The 21,801-nt window shown below is 38.9% G+C and overlaps 1 long non-coding RNA gene across 2 annotated transcripts in view; it reads right to left on the bottom strand.

Moving 5' to 3' along the window:
* LOC118403868 overlaps nucleotides 1–21,801 on the bottom strand; it is a 54,729-nt gene continuing 32,928 nt past the window's right edge. Inside the window, exons 3-4 of one of the 2 annotated variants that reach the window (XR_004829702.1) lie at nucleotides 10,888–11,068; nucleotides 1–16 (exon numbers count right to left, since the gene is read on the bottom strand). This is a non-coding gene — a long non-coding RNA (uncharacterized LOC118403868). Of the gene's footprint in view, nucleotides 17–10,887; nucleotides 11,069–11,412; nucleotides 11,456–21,801 lie in introns of those variants that run through there. The other variant, XR_004829703.1, reaches the window with a different exon arrangement.

The raw sequence follows: 21,801 nt of genomic DNA on the forward strand, positions 1-21,801 counted from the left end.
TGCAGGGGGGACAAGTCTGTAATTGAAAAAAAAAATACATTTCAGCTTGAACATTTATCCATGTATCAAAAATTGAAGCATATTGAGCCTCAGATGTAGGTACTATTCAAAACTTTGTTTTCTTACATTGCGTTCACACTCGCGATTTCAGCCAAGCGGCTTGTTCACAAGTGTCTCAAACTACCTCCCAGGGATGGATTCGAAAACGATCCGGATCAAGCGGCTTCCACGTTGAAGCCGCTTCATTTTTTGAGTGTGAACGGGGTCTAAGAGAATTATTTTGGGCTAAAAAGGAATATGAGAATCCTGTCTCTATCCATTCCATCTTTTCATCCTGGCTGGAAATGCCTTTTCCAACTGATGACAACCCAGGTGAAAGATCAGGTCAGGTCACATGTGTTTACCTGACCTCTGACATGGGGACTGCCCCATGTGACAACCTGTTGTCACGCTACATTACCGTCCCCTCCCCTACCGGGCCATTAAAGAAGGATCTCACAGGTAGCATTCCTAGTCTCTACCAGACTCCCGCCTGCTGGCCGATAGTAATGACAGTAATAGGGGACTTTTGACAAGTTAGAAATAAAAGCCTGGTAGGTCAATCGGGGAATTTAGCTAAGTTAGGAATGAGTATAGTAGGAGTTAATTCAATATTAATAGGGGACTTTTGACAAGTTAGGAATAAAAGCCTCGTAGGAGTTAATTGGGGAATTTAGCTAAGTTAGGAATGAGTCTATTGGGAGTTAACTTAATAGTAATAGGGGACATTGGCCAAGTTAGTTAATAAAAGTCCAGATTGGCCTACGAGTGTTGGCCTGCCTGGTGGTGAGGAAATAACTCCTCTGGCCGGTCGACTCCCCTAGCGTACCAGACATATACTATTCTCTCATCTAAATGTCCATGTCAATTCCAAGGTCAAAGAAGAAGGTGTGAAAACAAAAATAAAGACTATCGTTCAGTATTCAATTTTCTATGTTTGTTCATTTGTTCAACTTCCCAGACCACTTCCATTTTAGAATGACAAAATTAGTTTTCTTTTTGCCAAACATGTTTTTTATCTGCACGCTCTCATCAGTTTTGTGGTTCCCAGAGGATGTGATACATATAATAAAATCAGCGTGGCCTAAGGTTAAGACCTCTATTTATTTTGTTGAAGTCAACCTGCAAACATTTAGGGCTGGACAATGATACTGAGTCACAAACTTGAACTTCAGGGTGAAGAACCACAAATTGTAGGTAGTGCTTTCCATGTATAGCAGTGACACGACTGTGTTCTGTGTGCGGAGGTTGAATCGTTTCAGAGATAGCGTCGCCCTTGGAAGTAAGGGCACAGACCTGCAAATTGTGATCGATATTTCTTAGGTTCAAATTTGAAACACCTGAATGACTTGGAGTGTATTATAGACCTACCATATATTATAACAAAGTTTGACGGTAAACTAGACATTGTATGAAACTAATTGGATAATGGAAAGACATTTAAGAAATGGTATCAATATATGATTATCTATTAGATCAATTGATATATTATTGCATTTCATTTACAAATCTCTACATTTTCATATCGCTAATACATTTCCATCTGTTCATTTGCAACTTAAAGTTACTTCTTCTTACATCCATTACTATACTTTTTATCTGAATGCATCTATTAGTAAAAATTGATATTAAGCACATTGTAATTTACCCGTCTCTATACTTTGATCTAGACATTCATTATCTAGCTATAGCTGTGCTAATCTTACATCCATTATTATACCATTACTCTAACCAATTAGAAAATAATTCTCCAAAACAGTATGGCATGAATATTATATGGTCATTATTACCAGTTAAAGTTGCCGTTACTTAACAAGAACCATCTGTAACCTTGCCCAGACTGTTTCAAGGTCATTCATTACCAAGCGCAGCCAAACACATCTGGCAGTTTCAAGATTACCCCGGTGGACCATTCCACTGAGGAATGGGGGTCCCATGACACAAACCAAAGAAGCATTTGACGTGTATACATAATGCTGCACTGCTGCCTACTACCGTTGACCACTGTATTGTGTCAAATTGCAATTTCAACAAATTAGTAAGGCAACATCCAGCAAAGACAATATGTTTTCCCTATGGACGAAAAAATAATAAATCTGATGGTTTCAAAATATGCCTTCCAGTCATGAATTGGCTGGAGCAAGAGTGTATTCTTAGGAGGTATGAGTCTGTGAACTACATGTAGCATGTCTTCCGAAGCCAGCCACTACCTCCAGAGTATATGGAACTGAAGGGAAGGAAAGCAGAACTACATGAAAGAAACAGATGTCCCAACTTCCAGGTGTAAAGTTCAAACTTAGTTCCTGTTTATAAAACCCTTATGCCATTCACAAGGGAGTCTTTCCCACAAAGTGAGACTTGTGTGCAGACATGTGAACTTGCCCCAGGTTGCTGGACAGGTGGTACAGTTATTACTGGTACTGACACTGTAACAGCTCATTCAACAACCCTGTAGTAATGGGGCTACCACCTGCAGATAAACCAAAACATTTGGACTGTCTATGGAAACGAAGATTCATTTTTTTCAATCCATTATCTGCTAACTTATCTATAGCTTTATAGCCGTATTAGAGCACTTTTCCGTACCAGTCTGTAAAAGTTTTCTGTTTTAGATTTATTTACATCCCCATCATGTTCTGTTTCAAAGAGCCTCAGACAATTTCTTTCATCCATTCTAAGCTTCTTCCACATGGGAGTCTTTCCCACAAAGTGAGACTTGTGTGCAGACATGTGAACTTGCCCCAGGTTGCTGGACAGGTGGTACAGTTATTACTGTACTGACACTGTAACAGCTCTGTCAATAACACTAGTAGTAATGGAGCTACCACCTGTGGAAGACCCATGGATTTTTAAACAAGGGCATCTCAAAGTCAGTGTCCCAGTAGTTCTACACTGGAAACCATACTTTTAGTCAAGGCTGACTAAGAAGGCAGAAATCTGGTAAATTTGCAGGGTACGGTACCAGTAGTTCATCCTATTTGGTACATGTATGAAGCAATACTATTTGCTTCAAACAAATCCTCAAATTTCATACAGGTCTGCGTGGAAAACTGTGTTGACAACTGTGTTGAATGGCAGCTTAGAGATACATTTTGTAACAGGTGAGAATTGTTCTATCCTGTGACCTGTCCCTTGGGTATAGGAGGCATCATAGTCTTGATAATCTGTCACAACAAGATGTTACAGATGCAACTACATGTATGGGAGGGAATATCAACTATATTCCACCTCTTTTCGGTACTTTGACACCTGAGAACTTCAAGGCCAACTATGAAACATTACAAAGGCTCAGGTCTATATTAACTAGACCATGATTTACCAGCACCAAATCCCATTTGACCTCCACCATTAATCCATAACAATAGGCTGGATTCAATCAAAAACCCATTTTCTTACAGAGACGGGTATAAGTCAGACCAGGTGTTTTCAAAGGGAACAAAGGATGCAACTTTTAAGATAGGTTTTCTTGGATATCATAATTGACATACCTACATGTAATAGAATACACTCCTACAGGAAAGGAGTTAACATCAAATAAAGGATGAACATATTGAAGATGAAAGGAATCTGACTGTCATGTGATCATTCTGATATTCTGATGACATCACTGCTGACCTCTGACCTCCTGACCCAGCCTGCCAAATTGACTTTGATCTACAATTCATGTTCAAGTTCAATAATAGGTCTCCTAGTTAATAATGTGGCTTATAATCTTATTGAAACTGGTGGAATTTTGCGTGTTAAACATTGTTTGTGTGCTTGCTTTTGCTGGACAGCAAAACTCAAGAAGCTGTAGATGGATCCGTATGATAATGGGTAGGTGCGTAGGGTTTGAAAAATAAAGGTCAAGTTCAAATAAAGGTCAAGTTCAATAATAGGCCTCCTAGTTAAAGATGTAGCAGTCTTATTGTTCTGGTGGAAATATGAGAGTTAACATTGCATAAAGCGTATACACAACTTCCAAGAGGGTTACTATAATTCCCGATTAGCCCCAGATGAAAGAACAAAGAAGCAAAGTGGTGAAGCAATTACATCATCCTTATGGGGGGCAACGGCATTGGTAACGAGAGTTCACACGTAAGGACTCCCACCAGATGACTTTAATGTTGCTTTTCAAGCTCCAATTGGGAAGAGTATGGCCTTTTGATGTAGTGTTGCCCCCAGTGTAACAGATAACAGGCATAGTGCTGAACTACCAGACATGGGGGCAACTTTCTCAGATATGTGGTTGATAATCCTTGACACATACTTTAGGCAACAGCCAGTTTGAAGTAAATCTTGTGTTAGACATTCACGATAATACATTGTTTGTTGTTGATACTACATGTATGCCTTTTTTCAACCTTGATTGATTACCATTTGGTCTAATAACTGCTTTTCAAGCCATGGTAACCATATCTATGAATGTTATACAGCCTCATCACCCACACTTTGGGTACCAACTGGCTGCACAATACACCCGATATCATTATTATTAATGTTATTATTATTAAATTTGTTGCCATAGAAAATGACAATTTTACCCCAAGCGCTAATTGATGAAGAAATCTATCAGTTCTTTTGATGTATAAATAATAATTCGGTGTCCATTTGGATACATCAAAACCAAAGGTATTGATTAAGTTCTACTTTTTTTGATAACATTCATGACTTCTTAGTTATGCTGTTCACATGAAGTTATGATCATAGCAAGTCTTATTCAAAATAGAAAACTTAACCTCTACATGTACTTGATTGAAGGTTACTAACTTCCTTTTGAATTTCGATGGTAAAATCTCTTCTTCCTCTTCATAATTAGCCTTTTCTGTCAGATACGTCCCTTCCAATCCTAAGAAACCCTAAATCCCCAACTTTATTGACTGTTTATATTACCTAAAAGCCTCCAAATAAACTCCAATTTAGCGATGTCATAACAACGAAGAATATACCCTGAGGGTTCCGTGATCTTAGACGCAGAATCTGGCTTGAATAAAGCGCGAGTATCTCGATTTCCTCCTTTATGAGATTGACCCGATCTTATTAGCACTGCCCTGCCTGATTTGTTAACTTTGACAGGTTTGCTAACCCAAAACATGCTTCCTCATGACTACATACAAAAATGAGTCAAGGAATTCAGTTGAAAACATCTGAAAAGGCCATATCAAGCATGCCTTTCCTATTACTTACCATAGATTCCACTAGTATTGTAGTAACTGAAATTGTTGTGATATAACGTATACATGTTTGTGTAGTATTAGACTGTACCATACATTGTCACCAATACAATTGTTGTGCAATAAGCCATCTATCTATCTATCTACAATGTATATGTATACACAAATAAAATTTAATACAACTGTGACTTTGATAACTTGCAATTGGTTCACAGTTTCGGAAAGTAAACATAGCAAGGTCTTATTTTTTTTTCACTCTTCTTTATTCTCTCTTTAGCCATCCATCCATCAGTCTCTGATTTAGCCAGGAAACTGCCTATCACCAAAGGCAATTGTCCATAAAGTCTAGGAAAACAAATCAACAAAACATAGCGTAACCGTAAAACAAAACATTCCTGAGCAACCAACCAGAAAGTTGACTAGAAATACATTGTAACTGAGTAGGAAGAAGTTACTGGGTAGCTCTTATAATACAGTGACGACACTGTTAATCAAATTAACATAGTTAACATCATTTGAAAGCAGAATGAAATAGTAAATGTTGCAATCATAAATACTGTAGAAAAATGGATAATTTCTCAAGATTCAAGGCTTTGTCCAAGCCTTCTGTTTTCATCTTATCCTTTTGCTAAACTTCAACTCTAAAACTCTAAAAAGGCCCAGAACCAAGTTCATGAATTGATGCGCCCATACAGTATTGCCATCACATACTACGAATTCCCGGTACATGATTCACTCAAAATCAAAGTGCTATAACTACAGGCAGAGACTACATCTGTTAACTATTATTCTTATCGTGCAAGCCAAGCTTAAATCTGTCAGGAAAGCAGTGTAGCAAACCCAAAAGTCATGGAAAGCAAGCCTGCCATGGCCTCTGCTGTAGAAACTTGTAAATCTATTTGTTTTTGTGGGTTAAGAACCAATAACTCTACTTCTGAACAGTAGCATTGTGAAGATAATGGCTTATCAGATAAGTATCAGTATTGTTGATCTAAAAAGATTGTCCAAACAAAAACCTGTCTCACATCATTTGCTGTGAATGAAAAAGATAAAGATCATTAATTACGAAAGTCTGTCAACCAGGACAATTACTGTCAATCTGAAAAATACCCCTTCACCAACTCTGCCAACTTACATGTAATGTGTTGGTTCTATGGTTATAAAAAGTGCTGAATTGCAAGAACATGAAAATAGACTCTGAGTGATAGTCTGTTCCTTCGTACACACAGTTTTAGGGGATAAAATTGTCAGATTCCAGTTTTCCCTCTTGATTTCAAGATCATGCCCTCTTGCTTGAAGTTTTACCTGACATTGTCTGTTAACCAAGAAAATAAATTAGTGAAGCCTTACAGCAAAACTCTAAGACTTTGACCTTGAAATTACCAGCGATCAATCACTTCAAGGACGTACAAGTCAAACACTTAAATTGCCCCTACCTCATGCAGCTTCTAAAAGAGATATAGATCAAGAAGCTAAGATCAACAAATCTACAAACTTGGAGGATACAAATGACTCCACCCTTGTATATCACCTTGAGATGCTAGAAGCACCTTGAGGACATTATAAGGTGCCAGTAACAATAGATGAGATGAAAGACTCTGGGCCAGCTCATAAGACTCCAGTAATTGCAGTCCTAAAGTCATCACCCTTTCCTCCTTGCCCTGTCAGTTACTGTGATTGTAATTACTTACAGAAATTGGGAAAAAGAACGGTATGGGGTAACTTCTAGTAGGCTGTCTTATAACACAATCTCTCGCTAACTGTAGGGCCGGCCTAGAAGTACAGTTTTAGTCAGGCTAGGGGGAGTTGTGTGTGTGTGAGTGGGAGGCGAGTGTAACTGGCTAGCTAGTAGATATGCATGGAAAGCAATAGGTGAGTCTTCATCAAATCTTGTAAAAAGGTTTAGAGCTGGAAGGAAAAAGTTTCCCATCAAAAAGTCTATCACTGAATTGTTCTTTCTCAGGTTCTCTCCAGCATTGAATTTATGAAAATTTTATGACTTTGGCCAATCTGCAAAATCAATGAAAGACTGAGACTTTTTGCCAAATGAAAGAAACAGAAATTCAAGTGACTAAGAAGTTAATAACTTCTTCTTTCCATCAAACACAACTGGAAGAAAGAGAAAGACAAAATGGTGGGAAAACCCTGGTGTTAATAAAACTACAATAAAAGGAAGGTATCAATCTCCTTTTCACACTTGTTTATGGGGCTGAATTAGGCTGGAATGGGCAGATAAAAAGGTTGGTTAGACTTTGATGAGGCTTTGATCAGTTTCTAATGGAGTCTGTGGAACTCATTAACAATGGGAGACACAGGATAATCACCTCTTCCTTTTTAATGCAGATTCAGCCATTTTCAAGGGGAATTGATTTCACAGTAGGAGTAGCTATAGGAGGTTTACTAGACGGAAGGTTTTGCAATGTTTTAAGCTCTTGTTGAAAGAGCATCACAGCACAGAAACACATCACATTTGCAGTGAAAATGCTCAGGAAACCATGAAAGTAAGACTAATGCAAAATTTCAAATTTTATGTGTTGCTGGGTTCTGTACAGTAGCAACTGAAGCTAGGCCATAGTAATTCAATTTCGTGGTTCACAAAGTTTTAGAAAAACAATACTAAATCAAAAATCAAACATATGGACATATAATGCTAAATCCTACTGTTGTCATACATTCATGGTCCCAAAGGCCAGGACAAAGTGCCAATAGAACTCTTTTGTATACCATGCCATTGAACTTTAAAACAAGTCAGTGTAAAGTTTGAGCCATTCTTGTATATTTCTTTGCCTCATTAATGTCTTTTGTGGTACGGTTTTAATTAATTGATTGAAAATTTATAACAAACTATGATAATTCAGGGTGAAACACATTGTTTTCTTCCCCTGCTTTTGATGGTTTGTGATCAGTGTAATAAGGTTTACAAATTAAGAGCCCTGTCAGATTATGAAGCATATCAGCTGTGAGAACCTTCATGCGTGAATGTGTGGGGTATAATAACCAGTTTTCAGGGACATTCACATGATTTATGTTACCTCAGGACTTCTGACAACCTTGTATGGGCCAGCACAGTGGGAGTCGGACCTACGGGGTAGTCCTTGGACATGCCTATCATATCAAGGCTGTTTCCAGCTTTGATATTTCTAGTCCTCTCATCTCTTTTTATCTCAGAAGACAGTCGACAACTTCAGTCTGGGCCTCAGTCAGTTACTGGTTACTCGTTAAGGTTCTCGCCTGGCAGTGCCTTTGCTGACTTATGAGTCCAATCTTGGCACAGCAGCCACTTCAACAGAAAGTGCAGGTGAACACTTCTCCAGTATTCAACCACTCTATTCCAATGTTGTTGATTTTCCTAGTAAAATCTGTAATTTTAAGGTTATGAAAACACATTTTTGTCCGTTCCAACAAGCAAATGTCTGTCCTAGGACGGAGGGACGGGTCCTGGAGACAGACCTGCTATCAATATACATCCTCCTGTTGCAATATCTCAGAAACAGTCACCTTCATAACCACCTTATTATCATGTGTAGCCTCCCGTGGAAATATTACAAAAACAGTGTACATTCATTGTTGCCTTGAACTTTTCTCTTTCAGTGAAACAAATATTAACTGCCATCTCCCCCTTAATCTCACATACAGCCTCCCGTGGCAATATCAACTCTCCTTCAAAACCGCCTTGAAACTTTTCTCTTCGTGTGAAACAAATGCTAACTGCCATCTAGATCTCCCGCTTGATTTATCAGGGTCTACAAATGCCTTTGTAAGTAAGTTGCCAAGCCATTTCTTGTGCCTTGAATTTTAGAAAGCTGAAACTGGAAGGTCAACATGAAAACAGTATTATTAGTGTCTAAAGGGGGAGTTACCACCTTGGTATACAGCTCCGGGTAGTGAAGATATACATTATATATAGACTGAAGTATTCCCTGTGGCCCTCTCTTTTCAACTTGTTCTTTTTCTTGTTCTTACATAAAATGTGTGAATAGTGGAAATGAATTGGTGTAACCTTTATTAGATATGACTGTCTACATTTTTGTATATTCTCCTTCTTTATGGAGTAATCAGTTTAAACATCAAAGAAAAGGCAGCTTCAAAAGTTCTGTCTACACTTCAAAGACTAGTTCGTGGTTTATGAACTGCATTTTTCTCTGTTGGTGCCAGCTGTTATCTACATAGGCCACATCAATTTAATTTGTTGGTTCTTGAAGTCTAAAACAAAATGCTGAACTGGAAGAGCCATGGCCACAGTGTCTGAAGACTGAAAAAGTCTGCACTTTGAATGGTACATGTTCCCAAAAATTCTGGAATCATTGAATGCAACTTCATATTAAAGTTCCCCTTCCAATGCTTTTTTTCGGCTAATGTGCTCTTCCTTGATTTTTACTTAATAAAATATCAAAGAACAAAGGACATGCCAAAAAGCAGTTACTCAAGCAACTGGACATGACTTTTGAAATGGTAAGACGTTTCAGATAGTATCCACTATCTTTCATCACTTAGTTACATTGAAGAGATCTGGGGAAAAAATGGCTTTTTGGCATATCTTATTAGTAATACAGGGATATCTAACCTTCATCGACATAACAAAGAATATGATCTGTTGAGTGGTATAGCCTTAGATACATTGATGATATGGTCCATTGTTATGGAGCAAGAAGTTAACAGAAGGTTTTGAAATTAAAGATCAGTCTGCACTTCAAAGCAAATTGACCTCTGTCTGCAGCGGGTATATTAACTGTGTTTTTCCCTGTGGGCAACAGTTGTTATCTTCCTATCAAACCCAGTTGGCTGGAAAACATTTATGAAGCAGACCTTCGGCTTCAGTCTTGTCTCCTCTTAAGGCTACACAAAGTTAGTTCTTTAGTTTTTGGACATTCTAAAGAACAAATTTAGTTTGAGACAATTTGAAAGTAAAAGTCTGAAATGTTTTTGAGAGGAAAAGTTCATGATCATGATAAAAACAGAGGAATGGGAACATAACTTGACTAAGTTTAAGAAGGTTAGACATCCAGGTAAACAATGTTTAAAAAACAATTTAATCCCTATCCTTCATGATCACTAGAAATACTGAAGAACAGTGATGGAATCGTCACTCGAAATGTCCGGAAGTAATTCTCCGTTTTCTATCCAGTTGTAGAAACTGAATTGCATTTGAATTAACTTCACTACATTCACTGTCTGAAACTCTGTCTAGTCTTTCCCCCAAAGTCTCTGTTTAGATGTTGATGATGTTGTGCAGCATTCATCAAGTCTCAGAACCAATATATTGAATTGTTGTTCCTTATTAAGGCTGGTAAAGATTGATAAAAGCAGATTTTTCCCATCAGTGGTGTCTCCTCTCCTGTCTACCGCTGCAGGGCATTCACCCCTGATCAACTACAGGTAGGACATGTCTCAAAACTTCAGATGCTTTCTCAACAGAAGACAAGTTGTTTGGATCAACAAATAGCCATAACTTTAACTCTCATAATTCTACCCTTTGAGTACAGGAATAAAGGACTTGTTGGATGCCATACCATGTTTTGTCACTTCAATACTTGTTACAACATTTATGGTGTCTATATTAGAAATTAGCCATCTTTTTTTTTTACCCATCTTGTTTTTCTCGTCCTCTCGCATTAAATTTCAAGTCTGCAGAGGATGTCATCCATAGAATCTACTTGCTGTGGCCGAAACAATTGTTATAATATTCACCACAAACCTTCATATGAGACCACAGGTTTCCGGTCGGCAGGGCAACTGTCTCCCCCGGCAACGTCCAGCCCGATGCAGAGGACCACGCCTAGCAACAGCACCAGCCATGTTTCCCTTCCCCCAGTCAGCAGTCTGGTCACTCCCTCTGGTAACATGGTGACTTCAGCATGCTGCTAACCCATCATAATCTGTAATAGGAAATATCATAATGTTACAGTTCAACTTATCTACATGTAACACAATGTAATGATACAGTCAGAACACCTCTGGTCACTCCCTCTGGTAACATGGTGGCTTCAGCATGCTGCTAACCCATCATAATCTGCAATAGGACACATCATAACATTACAGTTCAACTATCTACATGTAACACATGTAATGATACAGTCAGCACATCTCTGGTCACTCCCTCTGGTAACATGGTGACTTCAGCATACTGCTAACCCATCATAATCTGTAATAGGAAATATCATAATGTTACAGTTCAACTATCTACATGTAACACATGTAATGATACACGGTCAGCACACCACTGGTAACATGGTGACTTCAGCATACTGCTAACCCATCATAATCTGAAACAACATGGTAACTTCATCATACTGCTATTCCATTACAATCTGCGATTGTACACAGTTCATTTGACTCAAGCAACCAGATATTAACCCATGCAATAGGAAAAGTCAAGCAGTTCAATTCATCATCATTCTCATCCACTGTGTTCTGCCTCTACAGTTTTTGAGTCCTGTAGCTGCATTCAGTCCTTCTTCATCTTTCTCCACTGTGCTTTGCAATTCAATCATCTAGTAGAAACTAATATACAGTCAAACCTGCAGCCTAAGAAAACCAGTCAGGGACCAAAATGTGGTCTACATGTATGTTTCCTGGTGGTTACACAGACGGATTCATTAAAATCTGCGTCAATGGGAAATGCTTCAAAATGATCATCTTTGCGATGGGATTTATCTATCTGTAGCCTAAGAGAGGGGTATGGAGTTAGACCAAACAAGTGTGGTCAACCCATTGCTGGCTCTTAACTTTTCCCTTTTTAGGTATATCTAATTATGCGTCAGACAACTGTGTTGCCAAAAATGCCCTTCCTGGTAGAAGTGGAATTCTCAGCTTATTTTCATTGCCTGGTTGCCTAAACAAAGTTCTGGTGTAGGACAGGAAATGTTGGTAGCCTCTATGCAGACTCCACCAGACATTAATTTCCAAGACTAATCCCAGTTTCCTGATTGGGAACATGGTCCCAGTGTAGCTCAACAGGTAGCACCCTCACAGTTGACCTCCTTTAATATTGGTAAATGGCAGACGTGGTTTAATACTGGTGTTACAATAAGGCCCAATCTACACACAGTTTTAACCGATATCTGTGGAGATGTCGGGAGGGATCTAGAACATAGGGGGCCGGACACCCATGGCGCTTGCAGTCATAAACATACAGCGCGATTTCCAAATGGCATTATATGCTAATGAGCCTTCCCGAAGTCGGGAAGCATCTACACGCGCGCGAAGCTGTCGGGGACCCCTGCTAAGCTATCGGTAAGGTATCGTACGAATGGTCCGGACCTCACGGGAGAAATTTTCCTGATATCTTGACGGTGATATTGCAGTTCCATCTAGACGCTGAAAAAAAGCTGTTGGCGAGAGGTTGTTGGCTCGCCGATATCGGGAAAAACCGTGTCTAGATCGTGCCTAAGACTAGCCAAAAGGACGAGACACACGTCTGTGCTTAAAGACGACAAGAACGTCACTAAAGATTTATTTTTAGGAAACCTGCTAAAAGGCCTGAGACAACTGTGTTGCTCAAAATGCCCTCCTGGTAGAATTCTCAGCTTATTTTCCTTGCCTGGTCACCCAAATAAAGTTCTGGTGTAGGACAGGAAATGTTGGTAGCCTCTATGCAGACTCTACAGACGTTAATTTCCAACACTAATCCCAGTTTTCTGAAATTTTACTTTTAGGAAACCTGCTAAAAGGCCTGAGACAACTGTGTTGCCCAAAATGCCCTTCTTGGTGGAAATGGAATTCAGCGCTTATTTTCCTTGTCTGGTCACCAAAACAAAGTTCAGTATTCGGACAGGAAATGTTGGTAGCCTATATGCAGATTCCACCAGACATTAATTTCCAAGACTAATCCCAGTTTCCTGATTGGGAACATGGTCCCTGTAGCTCAACAGGTAGCACCCTCACAGTTGACCTCCTTATTGGTAAATGGCAGACCCGGTTCAATACTGTTAGCCAAAAGGACGAGACACACGCCTGCACTTAAAGATGACAAGAACATCACTGAAGTTTCATTTTTTGGAAACCTACTAAAAGGCCTGAGACAACTGTGTTGTCCAAAATGCCCCTCCGGGTCGAAATGGAATTCAGAGCTTATTTTCCTTGCCTGGTTGCCCAAACAAAGTTCTGGTGTAGGAAATGGAAATGTTCGTAGCCTCTATGCAGGCTCAACCAGACGTTAATTTCCAAGACTAATCCCAGTTTCCTGATTGGGATGTCCCTCTAGCTCAGCTGGTAGCAGCCCCATAGTTTCCAAGCCTTGAATGGCAAAACTGATAGCAACCTCGCAGTTGTCCCAGCTCTTGGTTACTGAGATTTTAATAGTGTTGATTGGGAGACACTGGTTCAATTCTGTGTAGGCCTCTTGGTTCCTGCTGCACCCATCTTTCAGAAGGGATGTTAAATGGGGGTCCCACATTCACATTATTAAAGGGGAAGGGCTAGTAACCCCTTCCTATAAAAGTATAGCCTGATTCAGTAAGAGCAAAGAAACATGCTGACCTATGTGTAACTAGTCACAAGAAACTTGCTTTGCAAATTTGAACGTACGATTAAACTCTGATGTCTTTCCGAGATCTACCTGGACAGAGATCAGATCTTAACAGAGACTGGTAGCTATCAGAAAACAGCTTGTAGATGGAAACAAAATGTCAGGAGTGGTCTGCAATGGAGGTTAAAATGTTGGTCCGTTATCCAGGGCAAACTGATAGAAGGATTGGACATGTTGAAAACACAGGAGATGAAGTAGACATGTTTCAACAGAGATCAGCTGGGCTAACATTCACTTCCTCTGGCTCTCTGGGAAAGAAGTTTTATGCCACACCATTTCAATTTGTTGGATTAAAGATTAAAGAAGTAGGGCCTAACTGGAATATCAGCATGAAGAAAGTCTGTGGAGAAATCTCTACCTTGGTAAATACTATTTTGGGGAGTGAATATAAGATGAGGTGCAAGCTTTCCTCCTGTTTTCATGATGTTCTCTTGTTAAACGTTACGTTTAAATGTCTACATTTAGTATGGCCTATATCAGACATATGGCTGTCTACAGGACCTGTCCATCCATCCTAGGACGAAAATTTGCGTATTAGGACGGCAAAGAATTCTACCCCATCCATTCCAAAAATGAAATAAAACTGTTGAAAATAACTTTCTTAAGCTTGAAATGACGTATCTAATAAAAAATCAACAACATTGTCTTACAAACAAAGAATCAGACAGAAAAAAAGAGAAAGCCCTGCTACCCGCTATGATCAGACATGTACACTAGCACTGTAATTATTATAAGAGGTTACTTAAGATGCACTAAAACGTATCTACAGATCTTTTAAGCCTGTCAGAAGCAAACCGCATCTTGACAGACGACATGTACGTGTAGGTCTTAATTGCACAGATGGGAGTAAAAATTACTGTCACAGATAAACCCAGAACGCAATCCCTTTAAAAGGCCTGCAGGTAGTTTACTCCTAACATATCCCTCAGCTTAAATCATTTTAACGACTTAAAAGCACTGAAAGTGAATGCAATATGAATGTCTCTTTTATGACAAAATCTTTAAAGGAGTGGACTCATATATTTATCTATTTATTGGTCATATAATCAGAGTCCCAATCACGATTTCTCTACAGAAATACAGTTGTCTCTTTAACTCATCCTGTAAATATTGAAATGTTGCAAGTTTGCAGTGGTTTTATTTTAGAGGTTTTTTTTTACAGGATGTTTGGCCCATAACCCAAAAAGGTCCTCGGTTCGAATCCGTTTATATGCCTACGATCTACCCTTGCGATTTTGCTCAGCCTGTACTTGTAAGCCCCTAGCAATTCTGCAAAGAGAGACTAGTAAGACCGACCCAATGATGACAATGATGTTAAGTTCAACTAAAGTAAGTATTAAGTAAACCAGGAATAGCAAAGAATATACTGACTCTTGAAACTAGGCCAAGTGTTTGTTATTGTATGTCAACCCCATCTTTTTTTAGTCTCAATCCCAGGCGCATCATTCACCAGCCCAAATCCTGTACCCTCCCAGTTCCAGCACTTTCCTGGAGCTTGTTTACTTTCCTGGGCCATATCTCTTCCTTATCTGTTGTCAGCTGCCCGGGCTGTCAGCAAGGCTGTCAGTTTTGGTTATGACTGGGGAGAAATAGGACAGGCAGATGGGCAGGTAGGGAATCTTTTAAGAATAGTGAATAATAGATCACTTAAGGTTTTACTTTAAAGATCTAGCCAGCAGAATGCCAACAAATGAAAAGAACTACAATTTGAACCAACTACAAAGCATGATATTGTCTTCTTGACTAAAGATAAATGTTTTATCAAACATATCCAACAAGTATAAAACTTAATTGTAAAGATCAGTTAATGGCTTACCTTAAAATGGCAAAGCAATCAAGGATCCCTCCAAGAATAAAAGATCTACAAATTTTAAGTGACTTCAAAGCATGACTGTCTTCCTGACTACAGTTTAGGATAAACATTTCAAACACAGGAATATCTAACAAGTATATATTTGTAACAGTTTACCTTAAAATGGCAAAGCAGTCAAGGATGCCTCCAGAAAAAAAAAAGAACTACAAATGTGGAGCAACTACAAAGCATGGCTTTCTGACTACAATTTTAGACAAACATTTCATCCAACATGGGAACATCAAACAAGTCAATAAATCGTAACAGTTAGTAGATCAGCTAAAAGGCAAAGCATTGAAGGATGCATTAGAAGAAAAGACCTACAAATCTTAAGGGACTACAAAGCATGGTTTCTTCACAAACATTTCAAACACTGGAATGTCTAGCAAGTCAATAAATCGTAACAGTAACTGTTAATAGATCAGCTAAAAGGTTTGCCTTAAAATGGCAAAGCAGTCAAGGATGCCTACAGAAGAAAAGACCTACAAATCTAAAGCGACTACAAAGCATGGCTTTCCAACTAGAATTCTAAACACAAATGTTTCAATAAGTTGTAACAGTTAATAGATGAGTTAAGCCTTACCTTTAAAAGGCAAAGTAGCCAAGAATGCGTACGGAAGAAAAGGAGTTAACAAATCTTCCTGACATGCAAGCCGAGTTGGTCAAAAGCTGGCAAAATCATCCCAGTGTGTGGCAGACCTGTTCCCTGACCCCAAACGGTAGACCCAACAATTATCAAGGCTGAAAGAGTGGCCCTTTCCATTCGGTGCATTAGCTGGGACCAGCCCTCTGACCCACTCTGTTTGATTGCACCAAGCTGGCACTGGCAGCGTGTTTTAGAGCTTGGGGGACATTCACTCAATATCCCATACTGTAAATCTTAAAACGTTTGTGGTTATTTTAATTTCGCAGTTTTTACTTTGTCCTCAGTGTCCACCTCAAAACCATTGCAAACATTTGTTCTTGTAGTGCAGTATTGTTTCGATCATGACCTACATTGGGAAAACCGCATTTTCCCTTTTAACATGGAATTAAGTCCAAGCAAAATTAAGCGAATCTACAGTACTGTGTATAGATTGGTGGGGAGGGTTTTGTTATGTCTCGGGATTACCACAATCTAGGGCAAGGGTGTTTCAGATTCAACTTCGGTAAGGCCACCCCAATTTGACTTGGTGGTTCCTGGATTTAAAAAGGTAACGGTGGTTCACCTTTATCGGAGGGTAACCTATATCCGTTGTTAAACGTATTTAGGGATATGAAGTAGACGGACGGTGGTTTCAAATCGAAACATTTTGAAAATATTGCAAATTTGAAACCACTGTCTGCAGACTTAATACTCCTAAATGTGCTGCTTTTAAAGGCAATGGATAAAGGTCACCCCACGGATAAAGGTGAACTAGCGTTAAAGCTGAACTGGAATAAGTCTATAGATATAAAAACAGTCTGAGGGGAAAATCTATGTCTCCCTTTAACATCCTATCAGAATGAGAGCCCTAACCGAAGCTAGGTATTTGAATACCTGAGGCCACACCAATTTAATTTCTTGGTTCACGGATTTTTTCATAAAAAATATGGAGCGAGAGGGCGAAATAAAAATAAAAATAAAACTTGTAAAATGGTTGGGGCAAAGGTAAGGGCTAATCCAAAACATAAAGAATAAAAAGTTTTCAGCTTGAAAAAAGTACAAAAACACTATTACTGTACAGTAACAGCACATGTTCATTGAAAATTACAAAAGTAGTGTCAGTTTTTATGTTTGCTACACCAGAAAGTTGGTGAATGGCTTCATTAATGGTGAAAATTTGCTGAGTGGTAATTTTTATTTTTATTTTTTTTTCCAAAAAATAGGAGCGAGCGAATCCGTGAACCAAGAAATTAAATTGGTGTGGCCTGAGTGAAATGAGAAAAGTCCTGTAAAATGCCTTCCTAAAGTGCATGAGATCAGTAACATATCACCAGATTTGAACCCATGACCCTTCGGTTCTGGGACAAACATTGGGCCACAACATATTTTAATATCTTTCCTTAAATTGGTTAATAAGCCACACATTAATTAAGTAAACATTTTTTTTTGCAAAGTTAAGCATCCATATAGCCAGCTGCAAAAGCCTGGTTAATGCACAAGTAGTGCACAAGCCAAGCTTGTTGTTACAGACTTCCCTAAATCCCATTTCTTTCCTTCAGAAACAGGAAACTCTGGGATCCGGAATGCCTCCTGGTTTATTTATGTATTGATATATTTTCCAGGGAGTAAGATTTGTAAAGTAGGACCTACCACAGTAACAGGCATTCTGATGCTGGGCTTGAAATACTTTTTACCTTTGCCAAAAAAACTTGAAAATAATATAATCTTTTTTTTAGATAGTGTTTGTATGTGCAGCAACACTAGAATACCTGGATGGATTGCTATTTGATATTCAGCATTATGTGGGTAGGTCTTGATGAGACCTTAGATGATAAAATTTGAAACAATAAGAAATGATTTTCAAGAACTTCTAAGTTATTGATAAATGATCAACAAACAATTTCCAACACTATTTGTTGTTTTTTAATGTTTTTCTTCTCCCTTTTGTGAGACAATGAAATAATATGGTTTATCGTGAACGTTAATTGATGAATTAACAATTATTAACACTGTTTGTATGTTTGTAAATGTCTCTGTTTGTCTCTCCCTTTTCAGAGGTTTCCATCTACTTGACCATTCTGTTTGTTACAAGGTGTCCCATGTGTTGATGTGTTCACTATGGACCCACCACAGTTCAGTAAGTAAGCTTATAATGTGGGATGAAATTGGAATTGTGCTGGATTGAAAAGTGAGGTGGCCTTTGTCCTGAACCTTATCAATCTTCCAGAAAATAGTAATTTACTTTGGTGCATTAGTGTGGTACTCAATGGTGGGAAAATGATTAAGTTAGGGGTCACTTTCCCACAGAGATGAAGGAGCTAAAATTGTAAAAATTGTAATGACAACACTAGTAAAGGAATCTTTCATTGAGCAATCAACATTTTCAAATAGCAGTCCTGATGAAGCTATATTTACCATAACCTGCATACCTCTTTTTTGTAAGGCATAGGCAGCCTATTTTGACTTGCTGTAATTCATAGGGAAATCTGTCTTGTACATATACTGGTAGTAAGGTGGCCAAATTTGTGTAACTGCCTTCCTTGATTTTAGTGTAATACGTAGGGAGTTCAGAATTCAGCTTTAAGCATTGTCAGGACCTCCATGCAGACCCTCTTTTAAGTCTGAGACGGATAAAACTGACTTGCTATGGCCTAAGCTGTGACATGTTCATATCTGAGGAGCAATTCCTCCAGGAGTTTGCCATGTCAGCACCGGGGGCAGGATTCCTGCAAATCTTAGCGGAGCTCTGCGACATGCTGCTTATTTCATACACATCCTGACTGTTGACTCAGGTGACAGCAACCAAAAAAGCAAGGAGAAATGTTCAAAGAGCTTAAGGTTAGGTCAGCGTTTTTTCTGCCGTCACCTGTATGTGACATTGTGGTCAACTGAGGCTGGGTAAACCACCTGACAAGTCTTTTCTGTTCTGGAAACATTTACTATTTTTTAGTCTACAAATGTCACTCATCAGATTACCATTATATGACAGGTACAGAAAAATACTGTTGGAGAGAAATAAGCAATCATACAAAGTCAAATCTGAACCAGTAGCCACTACCAGAAACTTATACCTACCTGGCCAATGTGTGTTGCAACTTTTTATCTTCCCCATTGACCTAAGCATTATTAAGAAACCTGTCTATAAATTGACCACCTGTGTAAGGTGACCATTTCTTTACATCCCTTGAGAGGCAACCAGAGATGCATGTTTGACTGTCTACATTACTGTGGTCTCTGAGAGTTTTAGACACAGTTTTTCCTGATATCTGTGAGCCGACAACCTCTCGCCGACAGCTTTTTTTCAGCATCTAGATGGAACTGCAATATCGCCATAAAGATATCGGCAGAATTTCAGCCGAAAGGTCCGGAGCATTCGCCCGATAGCTTAGCAGGGGTCCCCGACAGCTTCCACGCGCGTGTAGATGCGTCCCGACTTCGGGAGGGCTCATTAGCATATAACCAGCATATAGAGCCATTTTGAAAACCGCGCGATGTGTTTATGACTGCAAGCGCCACGGGTGTCCCGCCCCCTACGTTCCAGATCCCTCCCGACATCTCCACAGATATCGGTAAAAACTGTGTCTAGATTAGGCCTGAGAGTTTTAGAGCCCACAGCTGGCCCCTGTATCAAGTTGTAAACTCTGACAGGAGTTAAACCCCTCCTGATGACCCCCGATGACCCCTGCTCCTTACACCTGCCATCTGGCGTCCTGGAATTCCAGTAGAGCTGGGGATTTTTTTTCTTTAATTAAATATATCATACTCCACATTCCCAATAACTCTCAGATTTATTAGTATTTTATTTAAGTCTTTACCCTACACAATCAGTCATGATTAAATTGTACAATTACTGTAGAATATATTGTACATCAAAGTTTGAAAAGACGTGCAATATGATAAGTGTAAAAACAAAAACAACAAAAACACAGAAAAACATTTAGCATTGCATATTTTCATATACATGTAGTTGAAAGGAAGGTCTGACAGAGATAACACACCAGGAACTGCCTTCCTCACAGGCACCTGATAAAATTTCGAAGAACATCCAAAGAGAAGTCTCAGTACCCTTAGAGCCTTACACAAATAAGCAAGCGAGCCCTGAATCCTAAACATTTCACATAGTAAGTGCCCGTACTCTGCAATCCCAACATCCATCAGAAACAATGTATGTCTTTTCTTTTCCCAATTTACATCAATAAATTGTACCATAGATACATTGTATACAAGTTTGGGAAAGCCACCTTAAAAAAAAAAATATTTGATAAATATATCCTTAAGACATTACAAAAACTTTTTTTGTACTGTATGCTTATTGACAGTAAAAACTGACGGATACTTAAAGCAAAAAAGAAAATGCCTGACAGAATGACGCAAAAAGTTACACATACAAGGAATAGTTTTCTGTACTACATAATATTTCACTGAACTCTCAGGACTCTTAGAGCCTTAGACAAATAAGCAAGCGAGCCCTGAATCCTAAACATTTGGCATCTCCTGTGCTGGTACTCAGCAATCCCAATAACCCTTAGATACAATGTATGTCAGACTCTTCTCTTTCCTGATTTTGTACACCATTAATTTGTACCGTACACATATTGGAATAATTTTCTTTATAACTTGGGAAGGCCACCTTAAAAAATGTTATAAAATTTAATATATCATAAAGACATACAAAAACTCTTTTCGTTCTGCATGTTTTTTGACAGTAAAAGTGATGGCTATCTAGTAAGTAAAAGTCTAAAGGAAAAGACTGCTTGCAAGTCACTATGTTATCATTACTGGCACTACATAATATTTCACAGAGACATTAAGTCTCAGGACTCTTAGACAAATAAGCAAGCGAGCCCTGAATCCTAAACATTTGGCACTCCAGAGGGGTACTCCACAGTCCCAACAACCCTCCGCAGGTCAAACAAACTGGTTTGGTGAGAGAACAAACAGGGACGGCAAACAGCCGAATGGGAAAGGTAAACACCATCAAGTGGTGGGTAAATAATGGGACAATATGGACACCACTTGGGGGAAACCCCTAATGCAAGCCAGATCTTGTGAACATATATAGGCAACTATATGTGAGGAATAACATACACTCTTGAGAGTTGGAGTTGTACCTTTATCTTAGAAAAAGCCTAAGTTTATCGTCTACTTTAATTCAAGATCATTACAACTTCACAGGGTACTTAAGCACCATTTTTCCAGACAGACAACAAATGAATATAACTGTTGACGTCTATTTTTCCATTTGTTTGTATTCAAGTTATATTGATAACTATGATAAATCTTTCCTGCAAAGTAGTAAAAAAAAAGTAAACTTCAATCTACACACATGTACAGATAACTTCTACTTGTATCCCAATCTAAAATTGTTACGAAGCTAGCCTCACTCTACAAGAACTGAAGAAACTGGATAGCACCATCATCTACATGGCAATGGTGTAAGAGATGCCAAAAAGCCTCTTAGTCGCAGGCTAATCAGCTGACAGAGAAGACCTACATGTCATTAAGTACAGGTAAGCAACTTCACCTACCAAGAATGAAAGCCTATGTCTTCAAAAGTCCAAGAGTTCATCCAAAGAAAGCAGAAACTTCAAGACAGCAGATAACT

The sequence above is a fragment of the Branchiostoma floridae genome, chromosome 16 (genome assembly GCF_000003815.2).
Source record: "Branchiostoma floridae strain S238N-H82 chromosome 16, Bfl_VNyyK, whole genome shotgun sequence".
In the NCBI taxonomy this organism is placed as follows: Eukaryota; Metazoa; Chordata; class Leptocardii; order Amphioxiformes; family Branchiostomatidae; genus Branchiostoma; species Branchiostoma floridae.